We start from the raw sequence: 12,407 nt of genomic DNA on the forward strand, positions 1-12,407 counted from the left end.
AGAATTTCAGTATATCCATAGAAATCTGATGATGCTATTTTTGTATTTTAATGATAATTAATCCCTAAGCTGTCAACTAGACTTGGGCAAGGAAAAAAAGAGCCAGACTACTCTAAATAATTGCATAGCATTTAGTTATTTAAATCAAGCTTTAAGTTGCAAGTTAAATTCTCAAGTAAGATTCTCACTCTAAAAAGCTCAGCAGTAGGACAGGCACCACTGTTCATATCAGGACTGTACATGTTTCAATGGCATAGCACTTTAAAGTCAGTTGGTGCCCAGAAATTTTTAAAACACCTGTCATCTTCCTGAAAAAATACCACATCTCACTTCACCCTATTGGCATTACATACTTCTCGGCAAAAGTTATCCATTCCACTTGAAGGAGTGGCAGCCTAGAGAAGGCTGCAATAGGAAAGCAAGCAATACGTGCATCCAGACGCACAGAAACAGTGAGAGATATAGGGTTAGGAAGAGAACAGATAAAAAGAAGATCACACAAACTCTACATAGTAGCTGCACCATGAAGAAGAGTAAAGTAACACACTGAGACTGAATAATTAAATGAATTTCAGGAAAAGTGAAGTCAATCTGATTGTTACCATCTACACACTGTAACAGAACAACTCAAATGCTCCATGCCACAGTGACAGCATATGTGTCCGTACATGCCAGCTCTCCTCCCCACACCTGATAATTTTGGCGGGCACTTTATTTTAGCATCGTAACTCCTGCACTAACAAATCTGCACTTTGCTTTGTACCTAAGATATAAATCAACAAGAACATCAACTATCCGGGCAGACCCAAGATCCAGTAATTTTTAGCTGACAGGTGTCAACAGTCATGATTAATTCTTTCTTTAATCAGTGTACAGTTAACAGAAATGCCTTCAGGCACTGGATTATCTAACCAAACAACAAACTCATTTCCACCTTGGAAAAAACAAACTTTCATTTTTTAAGATAGATAAATTACTCTATCTTCAACAATATCCATCTAGTTTTACCAAGAAATAACCACTTTTGCATAGAAGCATCAATTCAAATGCCATCACTCAGATAATCCAATAGCTAACAAAAACATACGCAGTAATAATATTTCTTACTACTCGTGAAGCCTTACTACTCCATGAAGAGTCTGAATATCACACTTGCTAAAAGAATGCAGTCACAAGCACAACGATCTATCAAACGAGTTTTAATAGAAGCTCCCAAGACTCTGAAGCAGACATGTTTCTAAAAAGGGTTTGAGTAAGCTCAGCAAACAAATGCAAACCGTCTCCATATATATACACACATACATACTAAGCTCTCCTTACAATTAGGTCCGTTTGAATACATATGCATCCTTCCTCTGGTATGCATTTCCTGAAGATCAAGTCATGCAAAATAAGCCCTATGTCTATTTTCATACCTTAAATTCATTTTGCATCACCTTCAAAAAAAGAAAAGAATAGTAGTGCTGATGTGACTTTTACCAACAAAAGTTCATAATGAGGTATTAAGGAGTTTGACATATCAACACATGGTCTCTCTCAGCGGTAGTACAGAGAACTCCAAGAATCTCAGTTACACATTTTAATCTGTCAAGATGAAGGTTATTAATGACAACATTCAAACACAAAATACTTCCTACGTTAATCTCTAGTCAGTGTTTCTTTGTCAAACTAACAAGACAGCTTCTTCAGAACATTCAAAACAGAAAATCAAAGTTACCAAAAAAAAGCATAACCTAGCAAAAGCTATGACATCACTGTACAGCAAGTATTTTGAACATATTTACCATCAGTTGTCAATTTATACACAACATGTCCTATGGAAAGTCATGCTAAAATAATCCCTAATAATTTTTTTCACTCAACATCAGTCTCCCAATTATCCTTCTGCCCAGATCTCAAAGATTTTATATATGCATTTAGATTATATTTATATACACATACACCCATGCCACAATCATCAGAGATAGAAAATAAACTATTTAACGTGCTTGCAGCCTTCTGTATAAACTACTGAAACACTATAAAGGTGTTAATGACAAGTCCACAAATTAGAATGCAATGTGCTGCAATTTCAAACAATTACAAACAGATGGCCAAGCACAGACTGAAGCGCAAAGCAACCAGTGACTGGAAGAGAACTTGAAGAAAGTCTTAGAATTTACATGGCAAGGGTTCTCGTTGTTTTTCTTCTCGTTTTTAGTTTTTCAAAACTAGCCATTAGGAGGTGTACTCAACAACTCCCCAAACAACTAAGCTGCTGTGCTTTGATACAGGCTATCAGTACTTTGCTTTCTATTTTAGTTAATAAATAGAAAGGATATTGCCTTTCTGAGCAGAAACTAACCATGTTGAGTACATTTCACCTATTAGAGCACACATAGCACTTACTTCTAAGACAGCCATTTAACACCATGAATATGCAAGATTTTACAGAAAAACTGTGGAGCCAGCCAAAAATTCATCTATAAATTCTCTGTCTTCCAACAGAAAAGTAAATATTCAGGCTTCTCTGATAGGAAAATTGGAGCACCCAGAAAAGACTGTTTTCAAACCAATACTGACACAAGTAAAACCAGTTTAAAAATTAGATCATTTAAAGCAGTTCAGCATTTAGACAGTCCATACTTCATTCAGTTGTATTTGTACTGTATCACGTCTGACAAAAGCATTTTAAACAAAAAGAAAGAAATTCCGTAATTCTCTAGGTAGCTTATTCTAAGAGCACAGTTCTTCACTAAAGTATGATGATTACGTTTGTGTGCTCTTTGCACCAAAATTAATAGCACTAGGTTAGACTACAGATTAACACATTTTTGAATTCATTTATACTTCTGTGACTACATACAGAAAAGATTCCTCAATGAGACAGGTGTTAGTTTTTTTTTTTGGTTTTTTTTTTAAAAAAAGAGCAGAGAGTCTGTGTCACGCTCCTTAAACTAAACAATTTTCTACTTCAGAATTAAATAGCTTCTGAATATTTCTAACCCCCAGGGAGAGATCTAATTCGGCTACCTTTCAAGACTCTGTTTTGACTAACCACCAAGACTGAATTCTAAATGGATCATTCTGAAATATTATTTCATCAGCTTTTTTGTCAAATTTTCAGCATTCTTCTCAAAATTACTACAGAAGAATGGGACGCTATATTGCAATGTTGCCCTTGCCCATTCTGCACAGATCACAAGACAGGAACCATTTCCCAATTTCTACATTTACAGCTTCTGTTTGTAAACAAATAGATTATTCGGGCATTTCCGAATTTCTTTTAGGAAAACAACTCTGATTATTTTAGCAAAACTTCATCCTAAGAAGCAGCATCTCATTCAGTCACTGTCATTTGTATTTTCTACATTTCTCCAAAATGCATAAATCTTATAAGCATCACCTTAAAAAAAATTAGTTACACAACTCTGACCATTTATAGCTAAAAAAAATCCTGTAGATTCATTTAAACTGCAGGGCATTTGTTTGCAGTATGTCTAAGATAGAAATAATGTTTTCTTTCCATGAAAGCTACCACCACAACCAGTAAGACTAATTATACACCGATGGTAACATCAAAAGAAAATATTTGCTAAAATTAAAGACATTTGTGCTGTCAATATCATTATACTGGTAGATTATTAAAATGAAGTTACATTGTTAAGTTACGCTGTTAGTAATTAACTGCCACATTTAAAAATTCAGTAGACACCTAACACTAAATAGAACTAAGATTAAGCTCACTATAACTCTTAGTTGTAGTACAAGAACACACAGACAAAAACGAAGCTGTACACCTTGTAGTGTGGCAGGCGATTATGATCACCACAGAGCGGAAAAGGGAAAATGCCAACGTGGCAAGCATCCTCCAGGACATACATCTTCTTTTCCAAAACCAGTAATATCTACTTTTTACATTTACAAATACAGAAAGGGAAATTATCATCTACAACAGGTCAAGCACAATGAGTTAACTAACTTGGTCTGGTGATTAGTACTTATGCCGATATTCATCAAACTCAGTAACACATTCCCAGGGAAGAGACTGAAAACAAAAAAAAAACCACACAAATTCAGGTGTTAGAATATGAGAAGCCATCTACAAATACACAAAAGAATACAATACCACAGAGACTGAAGAGCTTTGCATCATAGTCAATAGCAATGCTGACAGCAATAAATTTAAAGATAATCAAGTTAGCGGGAAAAAAGTTATGAAATAAAAAGTTAAAATGCTTCTATACAATATATATGAAGTATAGTGTAATGCATTTTATGAGAAGCACCATAGAAAGTTGAGAAGGAATAGGTATTTTGCACCTCATAAATGTTAATCTAGTTTGATGGCACAGAACAGTGCCAATGCTCACTAATTTACACCACTTACCAGAGTGGGAGCAGCCAGTAGCCCTGCCTTCTGCCAACTCAACTGTATAAAGCTTGCTAAAGCTATGAAACAGAGCTAGTCTTGTAAAACTTGCAGACGTGTTTACATTTTCTCCTTGAATGCTTCCAAATGTTGAGTATGACTCATGAGTTTGGTCACTACAATTTCATTTATTTGAGATCACAGAACAAAACACACATGTACCAAAAACCCAAACAAATAAATCACTCTTATCTTGGAAGTAAGCAGTTTCAGTTTAGCAACTCTTGATGTGTCAAAAGAGTCTAGTTTGACTTACTAGCGCTTATTCTCTACTTTCTCATAGTGCATTATATGAAATATAAGCAAAAGCACACAAGCTGCGTGATGGCAACCCTAGCACCAAGCAAAAGATTGTAGCGTTTCTCTGGGAAGATTTGAGATAATTGTTTTACAGACAAAAATCACAGCTTTGAGCTAAGTACTGAAACTGAGCATTCTCTACCATATTACACTGGCCACTAGTGAAAAGCCTTTAAAAAAAAAAAAATAGCATTGTATGATCATCAACCCCAAATTTGTTAGCAGTTTAGGAGTGAGCACAGTTTGGAAGAATACAAACCAATTTAGGGGAATGAAAGAAATTTTACTGCAAGTGATACATAAAAAAAAGGGCGATAATCAGAAAGCACTTCATGTGTCTGGAATTCCTTAAGTTCATTCTATATTTCAGGATCATTTGAGTTAGCATTTGGAGAACCACAGTATTTCAGAAGGCCCACACAGCACAAGCATAGACATAAACATGCACAAGCCCTTCAAAAAGGACAAGAACACACGCATCCCTCAGTAACAGTAAGTGGAATTTAACTCAGAAATATATTTTTTTACCCTTCATTCCTAACAACACATTAATGATAATCAGCTATTTTCATAAAAATATTATAATTGTAAACAAACCAAGGCCCTACAGACTGCCTGAACTCACACTGGAGATTCAGGACTGGTCTCGAAGAACAGCCAACTTCATAATTAGCTCTTAATACATGTTGGAGTTGTATAGATAAAGGAGAAGGTATCATTAAACAGTATATCCCGCTGAGGCACGGCTTAGAATAATTCAAGAACAGCCTTGAGTGCCAGAATCTAACACTCAGATATGCAAACAAAATTGTTACGGGTCATACACATGTCCTGAAGATTTGTTAAATCCCTTCTCATCAATTAGCAAAGAGATTGTTATCACTTCCCACAGCTTCTTAAATGACAAAATGAAGAACACAACTCTACCTTAACACGTAATTTCAGCATGTGAGAAATTACTAGGTTCCAGGTACTTCACACACGCACACAAAAAAAATCCTCAAGCTAAGATTTCTCACATGGCCATTAAACATGCGATGGCAGCTAAATTTTAAGTAATTCTCCCCCAAGAAGTCTTATGTCTCATTTCTAAAACAAGGCTGCATCTAAAAGAAAAATTCATCAGGGTAATTTAATGAAATAACAGTTATGTGCTCTGCTGCTAAGGGAGAGTGATTTTATTCCAAACAACTATAAAAAAGGGTAATGATCACATAGTAAAATAATTTTAATAGCCAGTGCTGACAGAACTACTTGGGAGCAGCATTCCAGAAAAAAACTACCCAACCACTATGCAGATCGATACTTTCATGTACATAAACCCCACAGCCATCCAGGTATTTCTTATTCCATCTCTGTATGGTTGCATAGGTTAGTGCCCTAATTCTGCTGTTACGTTCACCTGCCTGTAGGAGGTGAATCTTGCAAGAAGAATTATAAAGAAAAGTTAAAAGATCTAGATCGATTCCTTGAAAAATATTATTGGAAAGATTAGGCATAAATAGAAAAGTTAAAACTTTGAGTTTTTTCAGGCTTAAATTCTAAAGTACTTTAGGGCTATGAATGATATTTCAGTTTTATAATGAACAAAATGGAATATTAATAATGTATCTATGTTGGCAGGACAAAACCTTAATCCTACTTATCTTGAACTATTTCAAGAAATCTCATTTCAAACTTGTCTAAGTATCTTTCATGGTAAACTCTGCTATACAGCAGCTACCTTTTAATTAAAAAATCACACCATCTCTGTGTAGATTATTCATACACAAAAGGAAGCAGCTCTGAACCGTCTGCCTTTGGAAGTCTTGCCAAGGAGCCTATGAAGAAGGCAGGATGTAGCCCCAGACACACAGCAAAGCAGGCTTTCAGCTTCATACAGAGGCACCTAAGGTTCTTCAGAAGCTGTTCAGTCAGAGGCAGATAGCCCCTGGAAAAGCCACACTTCTCTGTATCCAAAATACACAGAATTCTCAAATCACTGTGTTAAAATGCAAAAAGGACTTGAACAACACAACATACGTGGCTGTTTTCACTATCAGCTTAGAGAAATGATTAATGAATGAAAGTTTCTGGTTTTAAACTTATGTACGCTATATTGAAAAAAGTTGCATTATAAAACAAAGTTTAAGTATTTGTGCAGTAAAGTATATGAGCAAACAATATTTATTTACATAAAGAGGTACTTCAGCAAATACCCTAATGACTGGCACAAATAGAAGTCAGACATTTCCAAAGCACATATGCTACTTGCATACCTCGTGGCATTTACAAGTACTCCCAAACAAGAATGTGGATCAACTTTTTGTAACTTACGTCACTGCATTTTCCACTAGTGTTGTTTTAATATTTTTAAGGAGTGCTTTAATAGTAAGTTTAACTTCAGAATACATACTGAGATTACCTGTAAGATGCAATGAAATAGCAGTTCATTGATGACACATCTTTTCCAACAGAAATCTGCTAGGATGCAACAGATGAACAACACATGCAGCTGGAATAGTACACAGTGTGTTTTGCAACTGTAGCATCTGTGTTTCCTATCACCTGCAACCTCTGTGTGTTCCATCACAATTAATGCCCTCAAATATCCACCTGGTTTGTTATTTAAGAAAAACACAATAAAAATTGCACTGCAGGCTTATTTTAAAAAACAATAAAACCAAAGCATATCAAGGGATATTCTGGAGATCAAAAGAATATAAGAATGGCTCCCTGTGGCCATACCATCAGCCCAGGATACCACTTTTAATCACAGCCAAACCAGCAGCTCCATGGGAATAGCAGAAAAACAGAAGAATAAGCATCAAAAATATTCCCAATCTCCAGTAACTTCTAACTCCAGAGTGGCCTATGCCAGTGGTGGTATCTTTGAATACAGGCACCCTAGAACTTCTCTTCCATTAACTGTTTTTTTTTTTTTTTTTTTTTTTTTTTAGGAAAGAAAACACTTTTTGACCGAAGAACATTTCAGCAGCTACAAAACAGTTCTGCACAAAACGCTACTAATTCCAAAAAGCTGTCTTTTTTCTTTAATACTTCTCATTTTGTTTCATGCTTCCTTGATGTCAGCTGAGACGCAGCGATTCTTTCTTCACGATGTGAAAATATCAGCCATTCGGCAACCCTCATAACTTCTTTCACTTCCAATTTCCCATAAAAAAAGTGCTTGCCAAAAGCAAGGTGATGCCTATGCTATCTCAATAACCACTCCTTCAAGAACAAAATACTCCTAATCATTTCCATTCTGTTGCTCAAATAAGTAACAAAAGCAAAGCCAGGTTCATGCAGACAAGTGTTTCAGCAATCGATCATTGCTATACTTCGTAAAGGCTTTGAAAAATGCAGAAACACTGCGCATACTCTGAAAACTTCCTCATCTAGTTCATCATATTTACACATTTATGTATGTTTACATGTCTACAACCAAATGTAAAGGGCCTAATCATAACATTCCTATAATGATCCGAACTCTATCCTCCAGAAAAAAAGCAGCAGCATGCAAGGATCATCTTCTTATTAAATGTATAAAAAATGCAAAACGTTAAATAACAAAATGCTCCCGTAATATCACTAAATAACTGGGGAAAAAAAAAATCATTTGTAAAATTAGATAAACTAGGAACCAAATGTCACTGACATTGTCATTTTATATCATGAAATAATAATGATAATAAACAAATAATAACAAAATAAAAAAAAGAAACATTAATCTTAAGCTCATCTGAGTTAGAAGAAGGGTACATGTTGAACATACTGAAATCGGACATACTCTGAGAATCAATGTTTCTTAGTCTCACTATTAAAAAATATATGGAAGTAGCATCTGTTGTTAAGTTTCAATACATTTTACTGTGGTTTTAAAGTACAAATAGTACCATTTTTACCTAGTTCAGAAAACTTGAAGAAACCGCTCTACTTATTTAACAACTAAGATCTGGAATCCATTTAAGAGTATCAGCCTTAAAGCTTACAAAGAAAATGGAACTGCCTGGGTTTCCCGCGTACCTGAAGAGTTGCAGGATGATCTTATGAAGCTCCTCCTTAACACAATATTATGTTACTCCCCATAAGTTTCTGTAGTGCAACTCCAAAGTGCTTTCCCACCTATATATTCCATACAAAATTTGTTTCCTTTAGGAGGTAATACCCAACCACAGAGGTTTGCTTTACCTCCTCTAAGTATGTTAGACAACATGAACTGAATGTACATGAACCCAGTACAAAAAGACAGGGATCTCCTGGAAAGTGTCTGGTGGGGGGCCACAAAGAAGATAAAGGGCCTGGAGCACTCTCTCGTATGAGGAAAGGCTGAGCGACCTGGGTCTGTTCAGCCTTGAGAAAAGACAACTCAGAAGGGATCTGATCAATGTTTACAAATATCTAAGGTGCAGGAGGCAAAGGGACGAAGCCAGACTCTTTTTTAGCGGTCAGTGGCGATAGGACAAAAGGAAACGGCCACAAACTGAAGCATAGGAAGTTCTGCACAAATGTGTGTAAGAACTTCTTCACAGTGAGGGTGACAGAGCACTGGAACAGGCTGCCCCAGAGAGGTTGTGGAGTCTCTTTCTCTGGAGACGTTCAAGACCCTTCTGGACACCTACCTGTGCAACCTGGTCTAGGGAGCCTGCTTTGGCAGGAGGGTTGAACTCGATCTCTAGAGGTCCCTTCCAGCCCCTACAGTATCTCATTATAACAGCAACTAACATGAAGGTCATTACACTGACAGATAGAAATTTCAGCTGTGATTGCACAATATCGTTATACGGAGAATCATCCTCTTTTTAGTTTGCAGAACAGATTCAGCCTATGCAAGAGCTCAACACACGAAGCAAAGCCAGATATTTCCTTCCTATGCAACAGTGAGGAAACACTAATAAAGTTACTGTGGCACTCAGTACTGCAAGCGAAGGGAAAAGTCTATTACGGTTTAAACATGGAAATCCAAGTATTTGACTTTTCTATACTTGATGCTGATTTGCACATAGATTCGGCAAATAAGCCATTTGCGTTCACTCGTTGACACAGGCACAGTAGCCACATACCTAAATAGTTTGAAAAGATAGTGAAAAACTATTAACACGTAAGATTCAGAGTCTGACACACACATGGACTAAACTATGCTGGTACAGAACTTCTTCAGATCCAAAGGACTGAGGGTCAGTTATTATGGCTGTGGTACAAACTTCAAGACAACAAAGCAATTTGCTATTGAAATAAACTGTAAAGATGAAACCCATACACAAGTAGAACAAGAAATCAGGAAGTTCATTACAAGATCCAAGAAAGAAAAAAAAAAATACTTTGCAGATCATATGCCCACCTGCCTTGCCCCCATTTATAAAGAGGGCTCTTAACAGTCACCTGAACTACACAGGGAAAAAAAAGGGGAGAGGTGGGGAAATCACTCAATAATTCCCGCTGGCTTCCTACTGTGGATAAAAAATCTCACTCTTTGGAAAAATCTTAAGTTCAACGCAGGAAAATAAAACCACAACATATTGCTAAGACATTTGGTTTTCCACATACTTTTCATAAGCATCATTTGCAAAGTTATCAAGTTAACTTAGGAAGGAACCTTTAATTACTAAAGAAGGAAGAAACTACCTGCACAGGTGAGAGTGGCATTTACGAAATGTAATCTTCATGCTTCTTGCTTCCATATTAATTACTACTGTCATGCTACCAATTTTTTTTTCTATTCAACTCACAAGGCCCCATTCACAGATGAACAACAGTCATCATGGCTTCAAAGGGCAAAACAGTTGTTTAGGGTCCAAAACGTTAGGGCTTTATTACTTGAATTGCAGGACCAAAAAGTAATTATATGTCACACACATACATGAAAACCATATGCCTGGTTTTCATATATGTCCTCCAAAAAAATATTCTCAACACAATTCTGTATCAAACTTAATCACCATGAAGGCTGACATCTGAAATGCAAAGGTAACACACTCTCCCTGCTGCACTCCTAATCTCATTTCTATCCTGGGCTTCTAATGTTATAAAAAAAAACAATTTAGAACTCTTCTCATGCATACACACTCGGCAGTTAGCATGTCTCCTGCTTCTCATGACCTGACACACACACACACACACACACACACACACACACACACACACACACACACACACACAGAGTGAAGCAAGGCATACAAAGCCAGGGTCAGAACTAGGATGGTAGATTAAGAAACAAGCAAATGAAACATTGTGGCTGTGGATGACAAATGACAGTTACAAAAAAAAAAAAGCAGTAGACTTGGCAGAGACACATCACAGTACCTAGAGGCCACATGAGTTCACACCAGCACTTTCCAGTCAGATAGAGTTTTCAACATCTCAGAACTGAGTTTTACATTTATAGAATAAGGTACTTCATTGTGAAGTCACAAGCCTATACATAAAACAAGTATTACAAGATGGTCTCACTTGCTAGTGAACACCACTAAGCAATTTATTTATCAATACAGTACTATACTACTGAGACAGTACAGAAAATATGAAAAAGTCCATTGCTCTCTACTGAAAATGCCCACCTATGCCCACCGAACTGATCTGATTTTAGGAACAGCTGTTCTGTAAGGTTTAAAATAGTAAAACAGGCAGTAAGTGAAATAAATAGTGAAATCTCTTTGTCTGACTTCTTTTTGGGGGGCAGGGCGAGGGTGTGATGTTTTGTTTTGCTTTGTTTGCTTTTATTCTACCTTAATTATAGCTGCAACAACAAAAAACCCTGCAAATTGCATGTTTAGTATAAGAGTTGAGAAATCCTGAAAGCATTATCCAGGCTTAGGCAGAGTTCTCTATTCTTCAATCTGAAGGTATACACACATATATAAATATATATACCTCACAAACATTGGCTGCTGCTATAGCATGCTATCACAAACTCTAGTTATGGTGCAATTTGATGGAATGCTGCTTCAAGACTGCAAACATTCACCGTATGTATAAATCATAACAAGAAATATTCTTTTTAAACAATTAATTTTAACTGCTATGTTTTTATAGGAGGAAAAATATACACAACTCATACACAAATACCTCAGATGCAGTAGATTTCTGAATCTGAACATAAGTTTGTGATGCATGGTTTTATTTCTACATGCACAAGTAATTAACAGAGGTATCCTTTTCCACTATGAAAAGCAGATATTCATGATGACAGACCTATACTGGAACTCAAATGCTTGCTCTCTATTCTCTCGAGTTGTTCAATTTTTTCTCCCGACACAAAGCTGGTACTTGTAGGCCAACAATCGCACTGCAGACCCACCAGCTCCTCACTATTCTTCTGCAGTTGCTTCTCCCACGTGAGGTCTCCCAAGAAACGGAAGGCAAGAGAGCATGTATTGGACCCGTCTGCAACGTGAACACCCGTCCAAGTCCGTCGCTTGAGGGTTTACCCGACCCCGTTCCGAGTTTTCTCCCACCTCGGCAGGCACCGCCGCCTTCCCGCTACCCCGAAGGGGCCGCTCGCCCAGCTCCGGGGAAGCCGCCGCCTTCCGTGCCCGCGGGCTGCGGCTTTCCCGAAGCAGCACCCACGGCTCAGCAGGGCCCGGTTCGGCGAGCCCCCGAGTCATTGTGCTCGGCGAGGGGATCGCAGCTGTCAGGGCGCTCCGGGCCCTACCCCGCGCGGCCGGACAACGCGCTCAGCGGCCGCCCGCCCTCCCCCGGCGTTCTGCGGCCCCCG

At 37.4% G+C, this 12,407-nt stretch overlaps 1 protein-coding gene across 6 annotated transcripts in view; it reads right to left on the reverse strand.

Moving 5' to 3' along the window:
* Window positions 1–12,407, reverse strand: part of STRN3 (striatin 3) — a 55,630-nt gene that overhangs the window by 42,533 nt on the left and 690 nt on the right. The gene's annotated exons all lie outside the window — the stretch shown is intronic.

Source organism: Numida meleagris, chromosome 6 (assembly GCF_002078875.1).
Source record: "Numida meleagris isolate 19003 breed g44 Domestic line chromosome 6, NumMel1.0, whole genome shotgun sequence".
Classification (NCBI taxonomy): Eukaryota; Metazoa; Chordata; class Aves; order Galliformes; family Numididae; genus Numida; species Numida meleagris.